The sequence below is a fragment of the Herpailurus yagouaroundi genome, unplaced genomic scaffold, assembly GCF_014898765.1.
Source record: "Herpailurus yagouaroundi ecotype Mexico unplaced genomic scaffold, PumYag 159, whole genome shotgun sequence".
Taxonomy (NCBI): domain Eukaryota; kingdom Metazoa; phylum Chordata; class Mammalia; order Carnivora; family Felidae; genus Herpailurus; species Herpailurus yagouaroundi.
Window position 1 is genome coordinate 163,714 of NW_024412400.1, and position 19,870 is coordinate 183,583.

At 42.6% G+C, this 19,870-nt stretch overlaps 1 protein-coding gene across 1 annotated transcript in view; it reads left to right on the forward strand.

The window, feature by feature from the left end:
• The first annotated feature begins 18,548 nt into the window (after positions 1 to 18,548).
• Positions 18,549 to 19,870, forward strand: part of LOC121033402 (zinc finger protein with KRAB and SCAN domains 7) — a 7,872-nt gene continuing 6,550 nt past the window's right edge. Inside the window, exon 1 of the mRNA XM_040479583.1 lies at positions 18,549 to 18,624. The gene's annotated coding sequence lies outside the window, so the exon portion shown is untranslated. The remainder of the gene's footprint in view (positions 18,625 to 19,870) is intronic.

A 19,870-nucleotide genomic window follows, 5' to 3' on the forward strand; every position in this document is an offset into this window, starting at 1 on the left:
GCGGGACCGTGGTCGCCAGTACAAGCTGCTCCCGGGCCAGGCCGGGCCACCTTAGAAGGGAGAGGGGGCAGAGACTCAAATGAGGGCTCAGGCTGCGCACTTGCTCCTCTCAGAGTATTCATCCCGGGTCTGCCCCTACCCCTTCTGCTGACCTTGGGAAATAGACCCAACTTCTGAGACATTTTGTCATCCGAAAAATGTAGAGCGTAAAGTGTGCCTCACTGGGCTAGGAGTGCTGACGGGAGTAACATACAGATACTACATAGCAAACGGCCTGGCGTATCCTGAGCGTTCAGTTATTATTACATTAGATGTGATACCCAGGGCATTTTCACCCAATCTGAGTTTCACTGAAGTGAGCAACAGGGCATCTCCATCTTACTAATGAAGAAACAGGCCCAGTGAATGATATTTTGGTCTATGGATGTGGTTAATCTTTCCTGAAACAGTCCTGGCAATCTATGTCCATGGAAAGGTCCTTAGGGAGTGTGGAGGAGCAGGTAAAAGATGGAAAGGTATGGAGACAACATAATATAGATGCATTTCTCTAGTCTAGTATCTGGGAGGCAGGAGTTACCCAGGTGGTCTTCACATGGAAGAATGGTTTGCATATAGAAGCAGGTTGTGAACAGGTCCTGCTGCTAACATGATTGAGTAGGCCCTGAAGCCACAATCTCTAGGTGTAATGGCCATGGGTGAGGGGCAGAAGATAAGATCAGGCCCTTTCCCATATAGTTAGCTATATCTTATGTAGCTTATTACAATAAGCCCAACAGGTGGGTCATTTACAGGGTGCAAAGTAACAGTCTCCTGGGCTATCCAAGCGTCACCAATATCTCAAGAGTTTCTGGGCCCATGTCTGGACTTGATGTGAGTCCCTCAGTTCCATGAACAAGCCAGGACAGAAAAAGACCTCAGAAGACCTACTGCAGAGTTTTTGCAAAGTCTAAAGGAAGTCTTTTGAAGTAGTCTTTGCCCACTTGGCCTAGAGTGGCCTTCTGATAGCAAGATCATCCTCTACATTTGGAAACCTCACAGGGAGGACTTGGCCATCTCATCCTAGCTTCTGCCTGGCATTGCCATTGGATGTGGCCCATTGGTCCATTAAGTCCTCAGAGACTCAGGGTTCTTAAACAAGAAATTTCTTAATTCCAGACCAAATGCGTCAGCTTCAGTTTTCAGGTTTCCCTGACCATGTGTTGTCCTGCAGTTCTGGCTGCTTAGGAGTGTGTAGGAGACTCAAGAATCTGGAAAACAAGATTGAGTTCTTTTATTCCTCAGAGCTGTTTCATGCCCAGGTGGTTGGCTTTCCTAGTCAGCTTTATCAGGGCAGTGTGTCTAAACTTCATAGGTCCCTCTGTAGCCAGCAGTGTGGAACTGATATACCATGACTGGATTGAATCCCAGTGAGGAAGACATCTCCATGCTGCCTCCCATATAGCATCTTGGACACTGGCATTTGGGCCAAAAAACTCGGGAGATCTGAGGGAACACTACCCTGACCTCTTTGAGAAACCATCACACTATCTTTGTTATGAGAGCTAACAGAAAATGTAACCCAAATTCTAGATGCTTAAAGCAGAACTCATCATCTCTGAAGCTCCACACATGTTCCCATCACCGTGAAAGACACTGTCATTCACCCAGAACCCCAAACCAGAACCCTGGATGCCATACCATGGGTTGGATGACCATAGCCAAGTTACTTAGCCTTTCTGTGCTGCAGTGCTGCATCTTCCTCATCTGTAAAACAAAGAACAGTAGCTAAATCATAGAGTTAATAAGAGGACTGGATGAGATAATATATAAAAAGCACTTAGAATGGTGCCTGGCAGATTGTAGGTATAACAGGTGTTTTCTAGTATGTTTCCTCCCACTTCTTCATCCACTGTATCCAGATTACTGCCAAGGCCTGCTGAGTCTTTGACCCATTTGTATGTAACAACAACAACAGTGATGACAATAACAACCTTTTGATTTAAGGAGACCACAAAAAGAGGAGCACAGTCAGGTCTGGAGATTCTCTGTCCCTAAACTGCTCAGACCTTGTCACATTATCTATGTGCACAGTCTCCTTTTCACTAGCCAAGAACTCTTATACATCTTAAAAATAAGGTGTGTCCCTAGAAATATGGGCAGGAACATGCAGCTACTGTGCTTGAATGGGAGTGGATGGGGCCCAAGAGCAGAGAGACTCTCCTATTACCTTGAAAACTTCTACTTGTTCTTCAAGACTTACCCGAGAAATCCCTTTCTCCAGGAAGACTCCCCTATATCCCATCTCTCCACCTGGATTAGGTGCCCCTTCCTTTGTGTTCCTGTGATGGCCTGCCATATATTTGTAATACTGTGTTAACACTGTTTACTTGTCAGCCTCCTGCACTGTACAGTAAGCCCTATGTGAGCTGATACCATGTTCATAGTTGAGTCCCCAGGCACAAACTCCAGGCTTGGCTGGTTTTAGTATTTGTCTTCTTGGTTGGAAGAAAAGGTCAGGCCACCTTTGTTTCCCTGGTGTCCAGCACAGAGCCTGGTCTAACCGCTAAGAAATATGTCCTTGATCTGGCTTGCTGTGGAAGACTTTTTAATCAGAGAAGGAAAATCATAGGACTGGGTTGTGATTGCCAGCTATACTGAGAGACTTAGAGGGAAAGAGACAGGAACATCCCTTATATCTGCTTTGCAATTCCAGTGCCTTTGTAAGATAGAATCGTTAGTTTGCAGGTGAGGCTTGGCAAACATCCTGCTATCTGGGAAATATTTTACCGGCTAAAAAGGGCAAGGAAGACTTTGAATTCAGGTCTATAGCCATCCCCTCCTCTTTCTATTGCAAGATGCTATCTTTCTCTGACCCTCATTCATTCCTGTTCATTATTACTCTATTCCTTCCTGCTGATGGAGTTCCAGGTCCTGTTACGAGCATGGTGGGGGGCGGGGGGGGCAGTGACAGTAACAAAACATAGCTTTGAGGTAGACACAGGGGCGCTACATGAACTGTTTTCCTCGAGTAGAGGCCTCAGGGAGGCCTACAGTCCTACTTACTGGAAGCAAATCCCAGGCAGGAAGACCAAGGAGATGGGCAGGTCTCTGAGCTGCCTACATGGAACTGGAAGTTGCTTCAGGGGCCCGAAGAACATGAAGGGATCACTACCCGGTGCTTCCTTGGTTCAGGACTCTAACCAGGTGACTGCTGGTAGTGTGGTGGTTGGGCTGGGCTGGGCTGGGCTGGGCTGGGTGTGCCATTTCAGAGCCCTGCAGTGGGAGCTGCAGTCTTGGATTGTGTCCGCCCATTTTTGCTGCTGATATTGACCCTCACAACTGACATAGATGGGGATACCCACCCAGAAAGCGGTGGGGATGATCCAGGGATCCCATCACATTAGCAAAGGCATTTAATGGGAATGCTGACCTCTGCCTCCATGCCTGGTACCATCCCAACTCACTGTGCTTCCTTTCTGGGAATCCAACCCAGTAGTCTTAGGAGAGCAGGGGCTATACCCCCTGTACTCTGTTCTGGCTAAATCCCTGCTCCAGGCCTGTCATTCTGACCTCAGCCTTCTCAGCCTACCTCCAGCTCACCCTCTGGCCCTTCCTGCTGCAAATCTGCAAAGTGCAAAGAGCATTTTCAGGTCTCATCCTACCCACAGCTCCCAGCCACCAAGGTTGTTGGCAAGGACCAATGGATTGCACGAAGGATCCTTAGAGTCGGTAGTCTGGCCACCACCTTTTTTTTTTTTTCCTGTTAAAAAAGTGGGGTTTTTTAAATATAATTTATTGTCAAATTGGTTTCCATACAACACCCAGTGCTCATCCCAACAAGTGCCCTCCTCAATGCCCATCACCCACTTTCCCCTCTCCCCCATCCCCCATCCACCCTCAGTTTGTTCTCAGTATTTAAGAGTCTCTTACGGTTTGCCTCCCTCCCTCTCTGTAACTTTTTTTTCCCTTTCCTCTCCCCCATGATCTTCTGTTAAGATCCATATATGAGTGAAAACGTATGGTGTCTGTCTTTCTCTGACCAACTTATTTCACTCAGCATAATACCCTCCAGTTCCATCCACATTGCTGCAGATGGCCAGATTTCATTCTTTCTCATTGCCAAGTAGTATTCCATTGTATATATAAACCACATCTTCTTTATCCAATCATCAGTTGATGGACATTTGGGCCCTTTCCATAATTTTGCTATTATTGAAAAGTGCTGCTATAAACATTGGGGTACATGTGCCCCTATGCATCAGCACTCCTGTGTCCCCTGGATACATTCCTAGCAGTGCTATTGCTGGGTCATAAGATAGTTCTATTTTTAATTTTATGAAGAACCTCCACACTGTTTTCCAGAGTGGCTGCACCAGTTTGCATTCCCACCAACGGTGCAAGAGGGTTCCTGTTTCTCCACATCCTCTCTATTATCTATTGTCTCCTGATTTGTTCATTTTAGCCACTCTGACTGGCATGAGGTGGTATAGCAGTGTGGTTTTATTTGTATTTCCCTGATGATCAGTGACGTTCAGCATCTTTTCATGTGTCTGTTGGCTATCTGGATGTCTTCTTTGGAAAAGTGTCTATGTTTTCTGCCCATTTCTTCACTGGATTATTTGTTTTTTGGGTGTGGCCACCACCTTCTTATTTTACAGGTGGGGAAATGGGACCACAAGTGATATGAGCCAAAATTTCCTGCCTCTCATTCCAAAGATGTCTCTTTTTCTGAGCCAATGTCCATGACCTTGATTCTCCTGAAGCACCATTTGGTCTTGGAAATAATAAACTTGACACTGTTGGTCATAATATTTCAGTTTCTGAGTTTGTTGGACCTCAGATTTGAAATCCAAGTTCTTCCAGAAGTGTCTCAAACATAGACTGGAATTTCTTTCCAGCTCTGTGAGTATGACGGACCTAAGCTCTGCCACTTACCATCTGGGATTTGTGACAACTTATGTATCCATTTAGTCTTAAGTCTCTATGTGTGAAATGGAAAAAAAAATCGATGCCTGCTGACATCTCCAAGTTAGGAGGATTAAGTGAGGTAAGTTGTGAGCTTCGGCATGTCCTATACAAACATCTATGTAAGAAACGTCAGATTCTAGGAGGGAGATAGGGGAGTAAGACTGGACCTTGAAAATATCAAGGCAGATAGAGATGACTAGCAAAAGGCAATATGTGAAACCCAACATAGGAGAAATGCAGAGAGCCAAGGGAAGGTTTGATCTTGAAAGGGATCGCAGACAGCCTCAAAGGAAACAGCATTGAGTTGAGCCTTGAAGTTGGATTTGGACAGATGTTGAGGGAGAGGAGACAACATGATCAAATGTTGAGAGAGACACATTTTAAGGAGGGGGGTAATCATTATTTCCATTCAGGTTATTTCCTGTTATAAGCTGTAGAAAATTAACAAAAAAGTGATGCAATCTCTAGTTTTTATGTGTAAAATCTCTATGCCCCTAAACCACCATAATATAATGTCTCTTGATCCTGTTCTTTTTTTAAAAAAATATTTTTAAAAATATTTTTGAGTTTTATTTAAATTAAAGTATAATTAACATACAGTGCTATATTAGTTTCAGGTATGCAATATAAGATTCAACATTTCTATACGTTGCTCAGGGCTCACCACAATAAGAGCACTTTTTTTTTTCCTTTGAGAATAGAAAGACATGTTGGATCAAAATTTTCCCTTTTGTCTGAGTTTATGTTCCCAGTAGCCCAAATATATCTTAATATTTATTTATTTATAATATATTTTTTAATTTACATCCAAGTTACTTAGCATATAGTGCAATAATGATTTTAGGAGTAGATTCCAATGATTCATCCCCTATGTATAACAAACAATTCTTATCCCAACAACTGTCTTCCTTAATGCCCCTTACCCATTTAGCCCATCCCCCCACCCACAACCCCTGCAGTAACCCTTAGTTTGTTCTCTGTATTTAAGAGTCTCTTATGTTTTCTCCCCCTCCTTTTTTTTATATTATTTTTGCTTCCCTTCCCTTATGTTCATCTGTTTTGTATCTTAAATTCCACATATGAGTGAAGTCCTATGATATTTGTCTTTCTCTGACTAATTTCACTTAACATAACACCCTCTAGTTCCATCCAGGTAGTTGCAAATGGCAAGTTTTCATTCCTTTTGATTGCTGAGTAATACTCCATTCTATATATATACCACATCTTCTTTATCCATTCATCTGTCAGTGGACACTTGCGCTCTTTACATACTTTGGCTATTGTCGATAGCGCTGCTATAAACATTGAGGTGCATGTGCCCCTTTGAAACAGCACACCTATATCCCTTGGATAAATACCTAGTAGTGCAATTGCTGAGTTGTAGGGTAGTTCTATTTTTAATTTTTTTTAGGAACCTCCATATTGTTTTCCAGAGTAGCTGTACCAGTTTGCATTCCCACCAGCAGTGCAAAAGAGATCCTCTTTCTCTGCATCCTCACCATCTGTTGTTGCCTGAGTTGTTAAGTTCACACTCTGACTGGTGTGAGGTGGTTATCTCATTGTGGTTTTGATTTATATTTTCCTGATGATGAGTGATTTTGAGCATTTTTTCATGTGTCTGTTCACCTACTGGATGTCTTGTTTGGAGAAGTGTCTATTCATGTCTTTTGCCCAATTCTACACTGGATTATTTGTTTTTTGGGTGTTGAGTTTGGTAAGTTCTTTCTAGATTTTGTGTACTAACCCTTTATCTGATATGTCATTTGCAAATATCTTCTCCCATTCCATCGGTTGCCTTTGAGTTTTGCTGATTGTTTCCTTCACTGTGCAGAAAGTTTTTATCTTGATGAAGTCCCAATACTTCATTTTTGCTTTTGTTTCCTTTGCCTCTGGAGACGTGTTCAGTTAGAAGTTGCTGCAGCTGAGGTCAAAGAGGTTTTTGCCTGTTTCTCCTCGAGGATTTTGATGGATTCCTGTCTTACATTGAGGTCTTTCATCTATTTTGAGTTTATTTTTCTGTATGATGTAAGAAAGTGGTCCAGGTTCATTTTTCTGCATGTCGCTGTCCAGTTTTCCCAGCACCACTTGCTGAAGAGACTATCTTCATTCCATTGGATATTTTTTCCTGCTTTGTCAAAGATTAGTTGGCCATACGTTTCTGGGCCCATTTCTGGGTTCTCTATTCTGTTCCATTGATCTGGGTGTCTGTTCTTGTGCCAGTACCATACTGTCTTGATGATCACAGCTTTGTAATACAGCTTGAAGTTTGGGATTGTGATGCCTCCTGCTTTGGTTTTCTTTTTCAAGTTTGCTTTGGCTATTAGGGGTCTTTTGTGGCTCCATACAAATTTTAGGATAGTTGGTTCTAGCTCTGTGAAGAATGCTGGTGTTACTTTGATAGGGATTGCATTGAATATGTAGATTGCTTTGGGTAGTATTGACATTTTCACAATATTTGTTCTTACTATCTAGGAGCATAGAATATTTTTCCTTTTTTGTGTGTCTTCTTCAATTTCTTTCATAAGGTTTCTATAGTTTTCAGTGTATAGATTTTTCACCTCTTTGGTTAGATTTATTCCTAGGTATTTTATGATTTTTGGTGCAATTGTAAATGGGATCAATTTCTTGATTTCTCTTTCTGTTGCTTCATTGTTGGTGTATAGGAATGCAACCGATTTCTGTGCATTGATTTTATATCCTGCGACTTTGCTGAGTTCATGGATCAGCTCTAGCAGGTTTTTGGTGGAATCTTTTGGGGTTTCCATATACAGTTGTCATGTCATCTGTGAAGGGTGAAAGTTTGACCTCCTCCTGGCTGATTTGGATGCCTTTTATTTCTTTGTGTTGTTTGATTGCTGAGGCTAAGGCTTCCAATACTGTTGAATAACAGTGGTGAGAGTGGACATCCCCGTTGTGTTCCTGACCTTAGGGCAAAAGCTCAGTTTTTCCCCATTGAGGATGATATTAGTGTTGGGTCTTTCATATATGGCTTTTATTATCTCGAGGTATGCTCCTTCTATCCCTACTTTCTTTAGGGTTTTTATCAAGAAAGGATGCTGTATTTTGTCAAATGCTTTCTCTGCATCTATTGAGAGGATCATGTGGTTCTTGTCCTTTCTTTTATTGATGTGATGAATCACATTGATTGTTTTGTGGATATAGAACCAGCCCTGCATCCCAGGTAAAAATCCCCCTTGGTCGTGGTGAATAATTTTTTTAATGATATTTTTTAAGATATTAATCTTGTTGAGGATTTTTGTATCCATGTTCATCAGGGAAATTGGTCTATAATTCTCCTTTTAAGTGGAGTCTTTGGTTTTAGAATCAAGGTAATGCTGGCTTCATAGAAAAAATTTGGAAGTTTTCCTTTTGTTTCTATTTTTTTGGAACAGCTTCAAGAGAATAAGTGTTACCACTTCCTTAAGTGTTTGGTAGAATTCCCCCTGAAAGCCATCTGGCCCTGGACTCTTGTTTTTTGGGAGATTTTTGATTACTAATTAGATTTCTTCACTGGTTATGGGTCTGTTCAAATTTTCTATTTCTTCCTGTTTCAGTTTTGGTAGTTTATATGTTTCTAGGAATTCATCCATTTCTTCCAGATTGCCCATTTTACTGGCATATAATTGCTCATAATATTCTCTAGTTATGTTTTTATTTCTGCTGTGTTGTGATATCTCCTCTTTCATTCTTGATTTTATTTATTTGTGTCCTTTCCTTTTTTTTTTTTTTATCAAAGTGGCTAGTGGTTTATCAATTTTGTTAATTCTTTCAAAGAACCAGCTTCTGGTTTCATTGATCTGTTCCACTGTGTTTTTTTGGTTCCAATAGCATTGATTTCTGCTCTAATATTTATTATTTCTTATCTTCTGCTGGTTTGGGGTTTTATTTATTGCTCTTTTTGAGTCTTTAGGTGTAAGGTTAGGTTGTGTATCTGAGACCTTTCTTCCTTCTTTAGGAAGGCCTGGAATGCTATATATTTCCCTTTTATGACCACCTCTGCTGCATCCCAGAGGTTTTGGGCTGTGGTGTTATTATTTTCATTGGCTTCCATGTACTTTTTAATTTTCTCTTTAACTTCTTGGTTAGCCCATTCATTTTTTAGTAGGATGTTCTTTAGTCTCCAAGTATTTGTTATCTTTCCAAATTTTTTCTTGTGGTTGATTTCCAGTTTCATAGCATTATGGTCTGGAAATATGCATGGTATGATCTTGATCTTTTTGTATTTGTTGAGGGTCCTCTGCCCATTTCTTATGAGGGTTGTTTGTTTTTTGAGTGTTGAATAAGTTCTTTGTAGATTTTGGGTACTAACCCTTTATCAGATATGTCATTTGCAAAAATCTTCTCCCATTCTGTAGGCTGTCTCTTAGTTTTGTTGATTGTTTACTTCACAGCACAGAAGATTTTTATCTTGTGAAGTCCCAATAGTTCATGTTTGCTTTTGTTTCCCTTGCCTTTGGTGACATGCCTAGTAAGAAGTTGCTCCAGCTAAGGTCAAAGAAGTTGTTGCCTGTTTTCTCCTCTAGGGTTTTGATGTTTTCCTGCCTCACATTTAGGGCTTTCATCCGTTTTGAATTTATTTTTGTGTATGGTGTAAGAAAATGGTCCAGTTTGATTCATCTGCATGTCACCATCCAGTTTTCCCAACACCATTTGTTGAAGAGACTATCTTTTTTCCATTGGATATTTGTCCTGCTTTGTTTAAGATTAGTTGAGCATATATTGTGGGCCCAGAAGGCTTTCAAAAAGCTATGTTATAAGAGACAACTTCACCAGAACTTTCTCTTATATCTTAGAACTATGCATATGGTCACCCTTAATTCTAAGAGAAGTGAGGAGACTGATTGCTCTCAGTTTCTTGCCTCTAGAGCAGTAGCTCTATCCAATAAAAGGTTCTTTGATGATGGAAGATTCTATATTTGTTCTGATAATATGATAGCCACCAGCCATATGTGGTAACTGAACACTTGAAATGTAGCTAGCTAGTATGACTGAAGAAATGAATTGAATTTTATTTTATTTAAATTACCTAGTGGCTAGGTATGCCTAGTGGCTACCATATTGTATAACTACAGCTTTAAAATAAAAGAAGTCAAGGAGAAAAGGGGTTGGAAAAGATGAGTAAGCCAACCTAGAATATCTTCTAATGTACTTACATACATTAAGATCAGCTGATTCCTTTGGACTTTGTGCCACCACATTAGCGTCTGTTATACCCCATGCTTTCTGCTACATTCCTCCTTTCTGCTCCTTGATATAGTAAAAGTTGGTAAGAAAATCAAAAACAGGGAAGCTTAGTAGGAAGCTAGTGCAGTGGAGTAGATATGAGACAATTACTGCCTGGACTGGAGTGGCGTGAAGTAAAGGGAGGATATAAGAGGCATTCTCAAGGAATAATCTGTGGGAAGGAGGGGGGGAATCACAGTTGTGAGAGGTAGTTGTGAGGATGCCAACGTTGGAACTGTGGCATGAGGAAAGAGGATTAGTTTTATAGGAAAAGAAGATGAAATTTAGACGTTGACTTTATGGTGCTGAGGGACATCCAAGTAAATTGTCCAGCAAGCAAGAAAAAGTGTGTGGGAGGCTTCAGGAGAGAGTTTGGACTCCTATTTTTCAGAGGCCTGTGGGAGTATATATGGAAAGCCAATATCTTACTTTACCATGTGCCAAATCCATCAAAAGTGAAATCAGCCAGCAAAAATGTTTTTACCTAACCAAGTTAAATATGAAAAATATTTGAGGAAAATATGGCAAAGAGTATGTTACAAGAGATGCAGGAGCAGCTGAAGCCCTGTACCAAGTGAGAACAAAGAACATGTGATGAATTGCCACGATCAGCCTCATTCATAGGATGGGCAGGGGGCAGCATCTGTGCTGTCAGTTTGCCATTTTTGACATTCTTGTAACTTTGTACACAAATAGTCATTTTGCAAACAAACACTTTCAGAGCAGGGTGTCTGTTTGTCTCTGACTATTTATAATGGGCATGTGAAAGAAATCCTTATAGAATAAAATTGATATGGTTAAAAGAACTATTTCTGTTTATCTTTCACCCACAATGTTTCCAATCCTCAGTTCTCTGTTTTCATCAGATTTCAACATTTCACTGACCAATCTTAGTAGTCTAGTACCTTCAGAAGTTTATTTATAAAAGTAAATAGATTGGAGGACAATTACAGTAATTTTCATTCTCCTATGTCAACAGATACCACTTAAGAATAGCTTCCCATTTTGAAAGAATTTAACATTCATAAGAAGTTATACGAATAGTATGGAGAGTTCTCATAGACCTTTCAGCCAGCTTCCCCCAGTGATAACACCCTGTATAGTTGGAATTCATTGTCAAAACCTGAAAATTGACACTGATACAACACCATCAACTAAGCAAAAATCTCATTTGGATTTCACCAGATTTTACATGCGATCTTTTTATGGGAGGGTTTTGGGTGTAACCTGAATAATGGCTCCCCTAAAGATATCTACATTCTAATCTCTGGAACCTGTGAATATTACCTTATGTGGCAACAAGTATTTTGCAGATGCCATTACATTGAGGATTTTTGAGATAGGGAGATTATCCTGGTTTATTCACATGGGCCCCAAATAGAATCACATATATCATTTTAAGAGAAAGACAACAGAAGATTGACACAGATTGAAGAGGAGAAGGTAATGTCAACACAGAGGCACATTGGAGTGGTGCAGCCACAAAGCCAGTGGTACAAACCACCAAACCAATAATGACTGTTACCAGAAACTGGGAGAAGCAAGGAACAGTCTGCCTCAGAGCCTCTAAGAGAGTACAGCCCTTGCTAACACCTCAATTTCGGTCCAGTGAAACTGATTTTGGACTTCTAGTGTCTGGAAGTTACATGTAAGAGAATAAATTTTCTTTCTTCCTCCCTCCCTCCCCCCCCCCCCCCCCTCCCTCCCTCCCTCTCTTTCTTTCTTTCTTTCTTTCTTTCTTTCTTTCTTTCTTTCTTTCTAATGTTTATTTATTTTTGAGAGAGATGGAGTGTGAGCAGAGTGTGAGCAGAGGAGGCGGGGGCAGAGAGAGAGGGAGACACAGAATCTGAAGCAGGCTCCAGGCTCTGAGCTGTCAGCACAGAGCCCAATGTGGGGCTCAAACCCACCAGCTGTGAGTTCATGACCTGAGCTGAAGTCGGTGCTTTGCCGACTGAGCCACCCAGGTGCCCCAAGAATAAATTTCTGTTTTAAGCCATTGTTATACATTGTTATACCAGCCACAAGAAACTAATATCAGGTGTTGTGAGCCTGTGTAAAACCTCTGAGTGTGAGAGACTATATTTGGGCTAAAACTTCTTTCTGTTTTTGAAACAGGATATTGAACTGGACAAAACCATATGACTAAACAGAGGACTGCTACACTCACATTCTGGATAAAAATTGGACACTCTGCAAAAAAAATTTTTTCCTAGTCACTGTCACACTGTACTCAGAAAACCAATGGATGGTCAAATGTAATTGTACCTTCCAATCACAGTCTTTGGAAAACAACTTGTGTAAGTTTCCTGATACCTCTGCAATTTGCTGATACATGAGCCTGGCTTTTACTCCTCAGTGGGACACAGTTTGGGTTGCTACCCAAATCAGTGCTCCCTGAATTTCAATTCTGAGATATCAAACAAATGCTTTTGTTGTATTTCAGTTATTCCTCTTTTCTGGGTCCCACAGTGTATAGTATGAAACGTTATTAAATGTATCAATTCATGTAAATACCACCATGATCAGTATATAAAACTTCCATTACCATAAAGAAACTCTTTTATGCTACCCCCCATCCCCTTCATTACCCTTATATCCATTTTCTCTTCAGTGAGACCTGGACCTGAATTGCCAGCCCTTTATCAACCCCTCATTCCTTTTGACATGTCAGTGGTAATTCTTCCACAAATCCATATGGAGAGAGAAATCCACTTGGCTCAGGGGGCTTATTTCCTCTCCTCATAGAGAAATGGTTCAGCAGGTCTGAATCAACTTAGCAAAGAACAGGCTGACACTAGCCTTGGGATGTAAGGCTCTGTTTCTAACAAAAGCCGTACTCTCCTAGGATGCTCCCATTCACATAGTCATCTCCCTGGTCTCTATTCATACATAGCACATTGTGGTGGCAGGGTACCTCTCTGGGAACCTTTCCCATGACAGGTGAAATCATGGTATTTCTCTGCTTAAGCCCTGCTCTGTGGGGAATGATAGGAATATTTGTGTAAGCTCCACAGGACATTTGTGTAAGCTCCATTCCCCTGTGTGTTTGTGCCCCATTCCCCTATTTCTGAACCCTATTTTACATTTATACCATGGAGCCCTAATGGTGTGGGTGTCCATGCCACCAATATAATGCCACTAGGGGATGGTTCCCCGCGTGGCCCCCCACCCCCAACCCCCCACTTGTATGTCCCCACATTGGAACAGAGTAGAGCCTGGAGCTGGGCACTGCAGGTGGCTGGCATTCAGCAGTGACAGGGGCCAAATGGCCCAACATGCCTCTCGAGAATATCTGTTTTGTAGAAGAACAAGAACAGACTCAGTTTTTCTTGCTTCAGATCTTTGCCTGCTTTCTTTTTTCTCTCTCTCTTTTTTCTCTCATTTTTCTTTTCCATCCTCTCCTCCCCTGAACCTAAAAACATTAACAGATAAGCTACAAGACTTACAAAGAAAGCTCTCCAAAATAACTGTTCTGACAGTTGCCAAAATGAGATTGCACCAAAGATCCTGAGAAAGAACATGAAAAGCCAAATACATGCTACTATTCCATCCACAAGTTTTATAGCAGTTACAGAGAAAACTGTAGCCAGGAACACACATGTACAGCTTCTTCTCCTTGTCTATAAAAACTCCAATATTTCTTTGGCTTAGGGAGTTACCTACTTTTGAGTTGCTCCCAGAAGCCCATCAGCTAATTAAAGCCTTCAACCTCTATTTGATTAACTTTACCTATTTTGCCTCCTTGGGAAGTTTTTCTGTCCACCATTTCTTTGAGAACAGGAAATGCAACATAATTGCCTGCATCTGCAATAACCTGCAAATGGATAGTAAGAGGACAGGACTCTGCAGCTGAAACAGGCAGAAATAGGCAGCTACTGGAAGCTGTGGGCAAGTGACACCAATGTAGTAAGCCCGAGGTTTTTCAGAAAGCAAGAAAAGAAAACCAGTACTGAGTTAAGCAGAGACTGATCAAGTGTAATTTCAAAGTACAAGTTAAATTTGTACCATTTTAATCTTCCTTTAAACATATCTTTAACAAATATGAAAAAAAAGTAGCTATTGGTATGAAAATGCAAGGCATTTCTATAACCAAATTGTGTTTTTCTAACTCTTCTGTTCTCCTGCCCAAGAAAGGTAATCTGTAAAGGTGTCATTCATGAACAGCGCCTGGATTTGTAATAGCTTCTGTGAAGCCATGGTTATTTTCTTTTGTGGCTATGTTGAATTTTGCTTGAGACCTGTGATCCTAGTAAACAGTGATGGTTAAGAAATCCCCTTACTCTTTTGTGTTCAAGAAAACAGCGTACTGCAAAGAACCACACTTCCCCATATGGTTTAGATAAGATTTGCAGGTGCCCTCCTTTTTCATCTACAACAAAACCAGACACAGCCTGTCTAAATGTCCATTCTGTACCCCATTAGCTGTACTGCTTGTCCTAGTGATCAACTGGAACAAAATGCTTGTTAGCCAAATTTTAGTCAGGCTTCTCTCTTCCCTATACACCTTCCCTGAACTCTGCTTGCCCCCAAAGTAGAGCAAGCACAAAAATGTGGAACATGTCCCCTTTTCAGCTTCTCCTGGGAATCGGCTGACCACAAGAAGATACTTGCCTGTTTTCTGTTTGACTTTGAGACATTTGTGGGCCTTATGGTCACATTCTCCCGGTTGCAATAGTCCCCCTTCTGAGTTCTTTTGAATAAGAGTCTCTCCTTACGAAGTCTAGATTTGTTTTTCTCTGGCAGTTTCCTACCATGTCGGCCATCTTTCAGTGTGCAGACATACCAAACTCATGGCCACCTTAGGGCCTTTGCATGCTGCTCCCTCAGCTGGATATCTCTTCCCATCATCACTGGCCCTGTAGGGCAGGAAAACTACAGTCACTAAATCCAGCCCACACTCCAGGGGAGGGGAATTAAGTTCTACCTCTTGAAGGGAGGAGTAGCAAAAAGTTGTGGACATACTTGAGAAACACAACACTGTGTTGTTCCTCCATGGGCTGTAAAGACAGCAGCAGCCCCATTGCTCCATCCATACCACCATTCCACCCTTGCCTCTTTTGAAGATCTTGATGTCAGCCTTTAGCACCCACTACTCCTCATGTCAGGAATTACACCCATATATTTATTTTATTTATTTGTTTTGAGAGAGAGAGAGAGAAAGAAAGAGAGAGAGAGAGAATGTGCACAAGCAGGGGAGGGGCAGAGAGAGAGGGAGACAGAATCCTAAGCAAGCTCTGTGCCATCAGCTCAGAGCTCAATGCAGGGCTTGAACTCACAAACTATGAGATCATGACCTGAGCTGAGATCCAGAGTTGGGTGCTTAACCAACTGCACCACCCAGGCACCCCACACCTATGTTCTTCCACTCATGAAATGTGCATCTTGGCCATGGCTAAGTCTGAAAGCCCTTAGGGATTATAACACTTCTTCCAGAACCCAAACCAACCTCAGATGGGTTATCCCAGACCTCATCACTGACCTATGTCCCTCATATGGTGACAGCAGGTAGCATTGACTCTTCATATGAGTCCCCTGTCCCCATCAGTTATGGCCCACCTGTTCATCATGGAGATGTTCTGCCTCTATGACTTACCTCCCCAGCCAGTTGATTTCTGACTACTGTCTGCAGTCTATCTCCCGATTTGGGAAAAAAAGAGTTGAGGCCTTTTGACTATGTATTTACCCATTCTCTGCCCACTTTCCACTGATCAATGACCACATTGTACACTCTTGTGTATGAAGTATCAACTGTATATTTGAGAACATCTTCCTAATAAGTCCTCTGGTCTTCTCATCTTGCCTCGTGCAAGTTTGCATCCAACTTCTTATATTCCAACATGCTCAACAGAACGATTATGGCTACTACACAATCCTGCTCTATATACTCTTAGCCCTGCAAACACCCTGGCAGCCAGGCCACATGAGAGAATCTATACCTTCTGCTGGTCCAGAAAGTAAGATAACCAGAACCGGGTCATGTAGGAGCCCATGAGCATGAAACACATCCAGCTATCCTAGCATGCACTGCTACATCTCCCACCCGTGCAGAGAACATTGTTAAGAATGGAAGAGGTCCTTAACACCATGGCACTCTGAAACCAGCTGGCCATACCTTGTGAATCCACCTCATCTTTCATTGCTCGATAATCATGCCAACATTGAATCATACACATGATCTAGATGAAAGGATTAATTAGGGGATGGGGAGAGGAGCTGAAGGAGGTCACTTCTACCTGGTCTCATTCTACCAGTTGCAGGGATGGAGGGATGTTTGGCCCCTTCAATGACTCCCAGTCCACAGACAGAACTGAAAGGGCTACTTAGGTCTCTATTCCCCTCAGGGGTGTGTGAGAGGCTGGACCCGGTGCTAGGCTGAGACCAGGTCGAGCAATGGCTCCCTGTTGACTCAGCCAACCCGGTGGTTCCCCCTCCCATTCCCCCACTTACAAAGGCATACGAAAGCCTTGTCAAGGCTGAGAAATCTAATTCCTGAAGCCTGTGGTCTGTGGGTGTTTGCAGTAATGTTACCCCCCTTTTTCTACCCCGGGTCAAATGGAAACAAACATGGGAACTGTGTTTTGCTAGCAATCTATCAACAAGGTCTTGTTGTGACCCATTTAGAAAGTTCACAAGGTACACAGAACTAAATGTTTTGGCTGGCAGCGATCATGTGAAACCTGTTTATTCTTAGAATGACCTGATCCATAAGAGTCTTGAAATAAAAGATTGTGTACAGCAACAATAAAGCTGTCACTTGGGCCATCAGCCCAGGGGACCCCCCTGTTCCCAAACTGGCTTCTCTTCTCTTTTTTTTTTCTTACATTCCCCTACCCTCAGGACCCTGATCTTGGTGTTTGTTGCGCCGGTCGCAACAGGGGTGATATTTAGAATATTAACAATTTGTACCAGCCTGAGTGGATGAAAGTAAGTCTGAAGGACCCTTGATGGCATTAACCCTTTAGTTGTTGGATCATGTAAATGATTCAGGAGGACCGCAGTTGGGTGAGGGAGGGGCAGGGTAGCTATTTACCAATTGGTATATGGATTCTTAAGAAAAAGGTAAGATAAAAATGGTAAAAACCATAATTGCTATAACTGTTACTGAACTCAAATTTTGCTGTGCACCCAATCAATACCTAGTAAGACAATGTCTGAGACAACAGTTTTGAAGCAAAGAAAACTATTATCAGAAGGGCAACCCAATGAGAAGGCAGAGGATCATTCCCAAAGCTGCCTCACCCTGTTGAGACTAGGGATAGCTTACATATGTTTGGGGAAGGAGGTGAATACATGAGAGGACGGTGAGGGGTTCCTTGAAGCCTTGAGCAGGGATGCCTTGAAATAATCTGGAGGTATGTGTTCTTCTGAACAATAAGGTGACATATGTGACCTGGTATGTCAGGTATGTCAGAATAAATCAGTAGGTAAACAAGGAGTAGAAGTGAAAAAGGCAAAGTTAATGACTGTGCAGGAGGTTAAGAGGTAATTAGGTGGAGAACCAACGAAACATGGAGCTAAATTAATAATGCAATGATATAACTATAGTTCTGCTTATGCTTTCAAAGCAGGTCCAGGAACCAGATGCCCAGCTTCATAACCATATGTACAGATTAAACTTTATACTGTTTTGTGTCTGCTTCTCAAGCTATAATGCCACAAAGTCTCTTCAGGTTATAGTCCAGGAACCAGTCAGTTCTGACTTTCTGGTGTAAGATGTGACCTCATCTTTGCTTGCTGTTGTTGATCTTTGAGAACACACTTAACCTTCATATTTCGGATCATCCCTATTTCACTGGTAATGCCCTCTCTCAGACAAGGTCTTTAGTTTTCTTTGGAAACTTGCACTTCAGTCTTTATAACCCTCCTTACAACCATGTCCACAACTTCCTTCCGCCTGCCGCTGGGATCCAAGCTCAGAGCCATGCCACCCATATTCTTCCTATAAATGCAGATGGAACTAAAGAGATAGGATAGAGGGCTGCAGTGAAAAGACCAAACACACAAGCAGCAACCTCTTTGACCCCAACCATAGAAACGGCTTACTTGACATCTCCAGAGGCAAGGGAAACAAAAGCAAACATGAACTATTGGGACCTCATCAAGATAAAAAGCTTCTGCACAATGAAGCAAACAATCAGCAAAACTAAAAGGCAGACTGCAGAAATGGGAGAAGACATTTGCCAATGGCATATCTGATAAAGAGAGTGGAGGGCAGGCGCTCACAGGGGAAGACAGGGTTGCTGAGGACAGGTCAGGCGACTCACAGGCAGCTGAGCACCGCGCTGGCGCCAGGGAGAAGGCGAGACGTTGGCCCTCCCAGCTTCCTAGAGCGGCCACCGAGACGCGGGGCGGCGGCGCGCGTGCGCGACCTGGGCAGACGGAGAGCTGGTCTCTGGGCCACGGGTTCTGGGCGGGTGGTGTGGCTGGAGGACTGGCTGTCGGGGACCTGGGGAGGTGAGCTGCCGGGCGGGGCGCGGGGGCGGCGGAGGCGGGGGGGGGGCGACCGGCAGTGAGGGTGCGCGGCTCGGGAGGGCGGCGGGGACGCTCGGCCCCTCCCGGGGTGAGAGTCAGGGGTCGGGGGTGCTGGCTGAGGCCCGGCCTGGAGGCGGCGCCCGGGGCGGGCGGTCTGGCCGGGCGGGGATCCGGTCCCCGCTGCGGTGAGGAGTGTAGCTGGAAGCGCTTTGCAGCCCCGGGCAGAGAGTTGGGAGTAATGGCTTCTGTGCTTTATCCTTTCTCCCAATTATGCAAACAAAGCGTACTCATTAGGGACAATTAGATGACGCGGGTGGGAGCCAGAAAAGTGAGAATAACCGCTGTCCGCAAATAGTTTCGTCTGGATGCTTCCTGACATTTTAAAATTTGCTCACAATTATGCACATTCATACACGGGTGCGTGTGCCTTTCGAAATGGGATCGTACTGTGGCCTTTAAAAACTTAGTATTATTGGGATGCACAAGTATTGTGCTAAAATTTACATAATACTTACCATAGGGTACAATAAAATCGACCACTTTAACCATTTTCAAGTGTGGCAAAATTGAGCGGCATTAAGTACATTCATACCCTTGCGTTTTGAAAATGATGATACCTTCAACAGGCGGAATGCATTTGTTCACATAGCGGTCAAAATTGGTGCTAGCGTTAGTTAGGACGCCACCGAGACATATTTCTGTGAGGATAATTAAAAGGAAACGTTTTCGTTGCAGTTTATTTTCCGTAGTTAGTACACACTACACAAAGCTGTAATGCTCACAAAGTGACGCTTGTGCAGGAAAATAGCAGAATCTTGTGTATTAGGGTGACTGCCTCTTTTCAAAATGAAAGTGTAGCATATAAAAGGGAGTTTTAATTTTTTCAATATACGTTTTTAAAGATTTTATTTTTAACAAAAAGGTTTTTTTAAAGATAAGGTACAGCTCTTAAAACCACCGTACTGTCTCTGGCTTGCATAGGCCTAAGAAGTCAGAGAATGGTCGGTCCCCTTCTAAGTTACAAGTGGTGGCCAGGAAAGAACACCACCCTGTTTCGAGCTGTATGTAGTGCAGAAGTGAAAACGCATTAGTATTAGTACATTATTTGCAAGGAAATGTCAGTGAGTGGTTTTAGTCATAATTTGATGAAGGGATTTCGGAGAACTTGCATCCGCTTACACGTGTGTGTGTGTGTGTGTGTGTGTGTGTGTGTGTGTGTGTGTGTGTG